Genomic DNA, 6,000 nt, shown 5'->3' on the forward strand with positions numbered 1-6,000 from the left:
TCTGGTGCTGTCACAAAAAAAAAAAAAAAAAAAACAAACAAAAAAAAAAAAAAAAAAAAAAAAACCCAAACAAACAAAACAACAAAAAAACCACCCACCACAAAACAAAACAAAAAAACAATGGTGGAACTTGGGTACCTCAGGAATCCCCTGTCTTATTGTTCTCCTCCTCCTCCATGTGCAAGGGAAGACTTCCTAACATATCATGAGGATTTTTCCTGGCAGGAAAAGGACCAAAACTTCCAACTATTCCCTTAAAAAATAACCAAAAAAATTCTTAAATTAACTGATTGATTTTTTTTTTCCTTTTTCCTCTTCTTTCTTTCTTTCTTCAGACAAAAGGAAAAAGTTGCCCAAACGTTTTCTTGCTCCAAATTCCTCTCACACTGTCTTTGAAAAAACAGCAGCACGAGCTTTGCTCCGGTTTCATTCCTTCCCCCTCAACTCCCTGGAACCAGTCAGTGCTCATTATAGCCTGCTCAGTTAATTTCTTTAGAGGGAATAAACTGCCAAGTACAGCCAAGTAACCTGCTGCTCTAACATTGGCTACAGGCTCCCATGCTCCCATTATTCCAGTTTACAAAGGTACGTTTTCAGAACCTTTTCAAAGATTAATACAAACCTGGTGATGTTACATCCAAAAGTACTGATTCCAAGACTTAGAAGTGTAACACACAGGACCATTTCCCCCCAAAACAGAGAACATAAAGGACACACAAAACAGTATCTGGACATTGGAAACTGTTGGAGCATTTTTGTAAGAAACCCACGAAAATAAACTTGTTTGTTAGCCAAGATCCCCATTCTTCTCTTATCAAACTCAACCCTGTGACTACAGATTTAATCTTTCTCATCAGCAGGCAAAAAGCTCTCAATTTTGGGGCACTTTCTACTAAGAAGGTTACCCTTACATATAGAATGTCTGCTCCAGGACTGTGCAGTCATTATTGGTCCACTCTGCTTTGCAGCTCAGGTCTGCACCACTAGTGGGATATAAACACAAACTTCAGTTTACCACCGAGTTCCTCTGCTGGCCATAATCACATTTTGGAGAGCCACTGAAATGTTAAATCCACGTTTCACATGCCTATGTATTCTTACTGCACATACTGAATAATTCAGTCATGTGCTAAATGGGTGTTTGGGCTGTTATTTAAGTAATTTCCTGATACTGTAAATTTTGGCACAAGAAGGGAAGATTTAAGATTTTGTCCACAGGGGTAACTGAAATACTGGGTCATGACTCATGACAAGAAGATTGGTAGCCACTATACCAATAAATAAACTGCTGCCCAAACCCAAAATAATTCAAAATACAATAACCATAAATTATAAGGGTTAAAAAAAAAAATCAGGAATTGTTCCTACTAGCCTAAGAAATTTCTCTGATAATTGGACAACACAATGCAACTTTTTGCAGAAAAGGAAATACACATTGAGTTTTTATTGTAACTTAATCCATTAGGTACTGTTTAACTGCTTATCCAGACCTCATTAATCTAGTTTTTAGCACCTTCATTTTCAAACCTAAATCTATGTCTTAGCTAACCATAAAACCAGCACACCATCTCTACATCATGCATTAGCACTCTGCTACTAAGCATGTAAAAACATGACAGAGACACCATAGACCAGATTCCAACTGCAGGCAAGGTATTCTCGGGCTAAAACTGACATCAGCACTAACATGAAATTGCTCCTGCACAGAGTATTACAGAGATGGTTATCAATTGCACTGGGGAAGAACAAAACCTTACAATGAAAACTTCAGAAAAATGTGAATTTCATCTGTATTGGCCATGAAAGAGTTTGCTTTCCCAACTGCTTACTCTTCTCTTTTGTTATTATTATTATTTCTGTTTATTTGTACTAGCATAATATTTTTATCAAACTAATCCTGTACCCATGAGATCTCTGGGACTTCATCACCAGCTTCCATGGAAGCAGTTGAAGGGTCCTGCCTCATGCTTACGGACTTTGATTTTTACAATTTTGCCCGGATACCATTCTCTTCTTGAGTGGTAAAAGCTGCATCTGGGTTAAGAATGTGCAAAAGATGCACTTAGAATGCAGTTAGAATAACAGTAATCTTTGTGTAAGATATTGAACAGATTATAGTTCTGACTAGATTTAGGAAAACACTCCTGCTGCACCAGATTTGTCTTTAGTCTCAGTGCAACATGTTCTCTACACCTGCCTTGTTATTAAACTTGCATGAAACAATCCTGCAGGACATACTTATACATGTAATATTTGATATTATAACCATATTTAATATATTTTATATGTAATATATATTTATATATGATATGTATTATTAGGTTGTGTATCTGGAAACTTGTCATCCAATATAGTTGCTGATGTCTCACCTGCATTCACAACTGGCAAAGAAGCAAACATTCAGCAAATTATTACAGGAATTCCAACTAATTTTCCCCAAAACACAACTGGACTAAATATAAAGACAACAAAAAAGAAAAAAAAAAAAAGAAAAAAACCCAACAAAAACAGAAAAAAGAAACACAACTTAGGCACTAGCACTGTATTTTCCAGAAAGTTTATAAGATTTTTCTTGAAAGGGCAGTGAGAGATTCCTGCTTTTTGTTCAGGAAGCTTGACATTCCAAGACGCATCAGTGAGCTTTCAGTGGTAGAGTCATGAATTTTATTTAAAAAAAAAAAAACCAAAAAAAAAAAAAAAAAAAAAAAAAACAAAAAAAAAAAACCCAAACAAACAAAAAAAAACACCAGAATTTATTCACCAGCTGCAATCAAATTAATTTTAGAGCAACTAAAAATATGTCAGATCACCCCAAATAAGGAGGTTTGCATGGACCTGAGGAGTCACAGACAGGTATTCCCACTCTACTAAAAGGGAAAGAATAACCTCTGCTAGTTTAAGATAAATATCCTTCGAAGAATCTATAACATGTCTGCTTAAGATTTTTATTTTTCCTATGGTTACTATACAACATTCAACTATTTCATTCACCAAGTTGTCAGGATGAGTCTCCTGCTCCCCACAGCCGGTGAGGCTGATCATGCTGCTCAGACCCTGGAGCCCCGGCTGCCCGGGGTGCCAGCCCTCAGAGCACTCCTCCCCCTCACACCCTGCTCCCCACCGCACACACACCCACGGGCACGTTCACTCCAGCACTCATCTCCTCAGAGTTGCTTTTCCCTGCTCGGGGACGCTGGAGAGGACGGAGCGGCCGTCGCAGCCGCACCAGGCAGCGGGAGCTGGGCGCGGAGGGATGCTCAACTCGGGCCGGGAGCAGGCAGGGATTCCTGCGTGCCTCCAGCGCAGTCGAACGCACAGCGGACCCGAGCGAGGGGCAGGAGCCGTCGCCTGCGGTTCCCACTGCTCCAGCTCTGCCTTCCTCCGTTTCCTCCCTCGGCCGTGACCCCGGGCTGCGTCCGGCCGCGGCTTGACGGTCCCGCTGCTTAGCCAGGGCTGCGCGTGGGGAATGTGCGTGCTGCGCCCTGCAAAGGGTTAATGCTCCCTCCACAAAGCCTTCCGAGGGCTCGGAGGGCACGCAGGACACGAAGCCAACAGAAAAACACTTAAACCACTACCCCTCGAAACCTCCCAAACCCCTTAGATTGTGTGGAAGCAACTTCAGGTGCGAGCGGGGAGCATCGAGCGCAGCTCCGGCCTGCCCAGCGCTGCAGGTGTGGGCACACCTGCCCGCCCACCATGTCCCTCCCTGTTCCTGCCCAGCTCCCTTCCTGCCCTGCCCGCCTCCCAGGGGACAAGGACGGGCATTTTTGGCACTTCTCCTCGTTCCAAGGCTGGCCCCACCGCTGGCGCGGATGCCTCCAGTGAAACCCCACACGCGACTGTGCCCCCACCCCGAGTGACACAGCCCGGGACGAGGCGAGTGACAGTCCCTTTCCACACGTGTATTAAACGCCCCCCCCCCCAAAAAAAAAAAAAAAAAAAAAAAAATTGAATCAAACCCCCACAACAACTAACGGGCAAAGTGGCGCCGGGAGCCGGCACCTCCGCGGGTACCGCACATCCCCACCCCGGCACCCCCGCCCGGAACCCCGGGGAGCCACGGGGGTCTCAGGGCGCGGGGGGCAGCGCCGGCGGAGCCGCAGCCGGCGGCAGCGCCTGTGTCAGCACAACTTGAGCGGGAGGAGAAGCCGCGCCAGGCGCCGGGCGGCGGCGGGAGGCGGCGCGGGGACGGAACAGCAAATGCTATTCAGCCCCAGCAGTTTCAAGCCGCCCATGCTGGGGAATTGCCGGAGCTGCGGGCGCCCAGCGCCGGCTCCGCGCGGCAGCGCCGGTGCGGGACCGCGGGGGCGCGCGCGGCGGCGGAGGTGCAGGAGCGCGGGGGCGCGCGCGGGACCGCGCCCCCGCGGGAAGGGCCGGGGGGTAACGGGTGAGGGGGGGAGCATGTCCCACTGAACACCCCGAAAACTGCAAACTTCACCCACCTTTGCGTGCCGGTGGGTGTGTGAGTGTGTGGGTGTGGGGGGGTGTGTGTGTGTGCCCATGGTTGAGCTCTCCGAATGTGACAATTTTTAATTTTTTTTTTTAAGTAAGTAATAAAAAAATAAACAAGAGCAGAACCCAAGCGCGCCCCGTTCGGGGGCAGGGCTGACAGCCGGGGTCAAGAAACAGCTGCTGGAGTTAATGTTTCTTCCTCCCACTCCGGCTGATGGCGGTGCCCGGCCAAGGCGAAGTGGGAGCGGGAGCGATGCTCGGGCTCGGCCCGGGGGATGCAGAACGGGCCTGGGGCAGCGATCTCCCGAAAGTGGGGTCCGTGTCCCCCTCGCCCCCCTCCGCGGCCGGGCGGGCGCGGGAACGGCGCCGCGGCGACTCCGGGGATGGTTCGCGCTGTGTGTCCTGCCCGGGCTCGGAGGGTCCCCGCGGGGTCTGCCCGGGACCCCACACCAGTGACCCGGCCCCAGCTCTGCCGCGACCCCAGAGCCGGGAGCCCGGCCCAGCCCCTTCCCGGTGAGCTGGGTTCAGTCCCGGTGGGCCGGCAGGGCATGGGAGGCTGTGCTGGCCCTCCTCGAACACACGGCGCTCTTTGGATTCCAAAAATGCTTCCTTGGGTACATGCTCAGAGGCATGTTTCTGTCTTAAAAAGTGCCTGATTCCCAGTATTCCCACTGACGCAGCTGCTTGTCTCCTTCCCGGGATGCAAGGACCTCCCTGGGAGCATGGGAGCATCTGTTTTTTAGGAAGTTGGGGAGTATTTCATTTGGGGGGGGGGGGGGGGGGGGAGCAATAGCACGAGTCACTCTTGTTTTTCCCACTACAAAAAAAGGCTGCCCCTCAGCTCTCGTTTGGTGCATTTCGGATCATCCCTGCCATCAGAAGAGCCACCTTTGTCAGGAACTGCAATATCTCAATATCCATCACCACCTCAGGACTGTTGTGACATGGGCCACTGTGTCATGACATGGCTTCATCATGTGCAGGTGTTGCATGGACAGTTTGGTGCCTTTGGGATATTTCTGCCTTTGCCATTGCCGCAGAGAATCCATCTATTCATAAATAAAATAAATGCAGCATGAGCACTATTGACATCCTGCAAGTGTGGCTTGCGAGAGGCTCATTAAAAGCAGAGCTGTCCAGTAAGCCCTGCTGCCTCCTGGCTAGCTGGCCTATTTCATTCCTTGCTTAACTCCCTGTTCAGGATGGTTCACTATTCCAGTCTGTTGCTTTACATCACTCAGTGGACTCTCCTATGTCTCCTGCTTTTTCCAGGTTGGTCCACTCTGCTCCTTCAGCTGTATTCTCCACACGGCTCTCTGCCCAACTCCACTACTTCCTGCTAATTAATGCCTGAGTTTTTGCTGTCTAAAAAAGATAGCACTTTGATTAGACACACACACACATACATATATGAACATTAACTCTTCTCTTTCTGAAGAGTAAGTGACTTAAAACCCAGATGCTGAAGGATCAGAATTCCCAACGAGTTCAGTGAGATGGGGGTTTCACATGTGGTACCCATAGTTAATAGCTCTAACCCAGATTCAT

The sequence above is a fragment of the Chamaea fasciata genome, unplaced genomic scaffold, assembly GCF_029207755.1.
Source record: "Chamaea fasciata isolate MVZ Bird 193981 ecotype frontalis unplaced genomic scaffold, bChaFas1.0.hap1 SCAF_4, whole genome shotgun sequence".
Classification (NCBI taxonomy): Eukaryota; Metazoa; Chordata; class Aves; order Passeriformes; family Sylviidae; genus Chamaea; species Chamaea fasciata.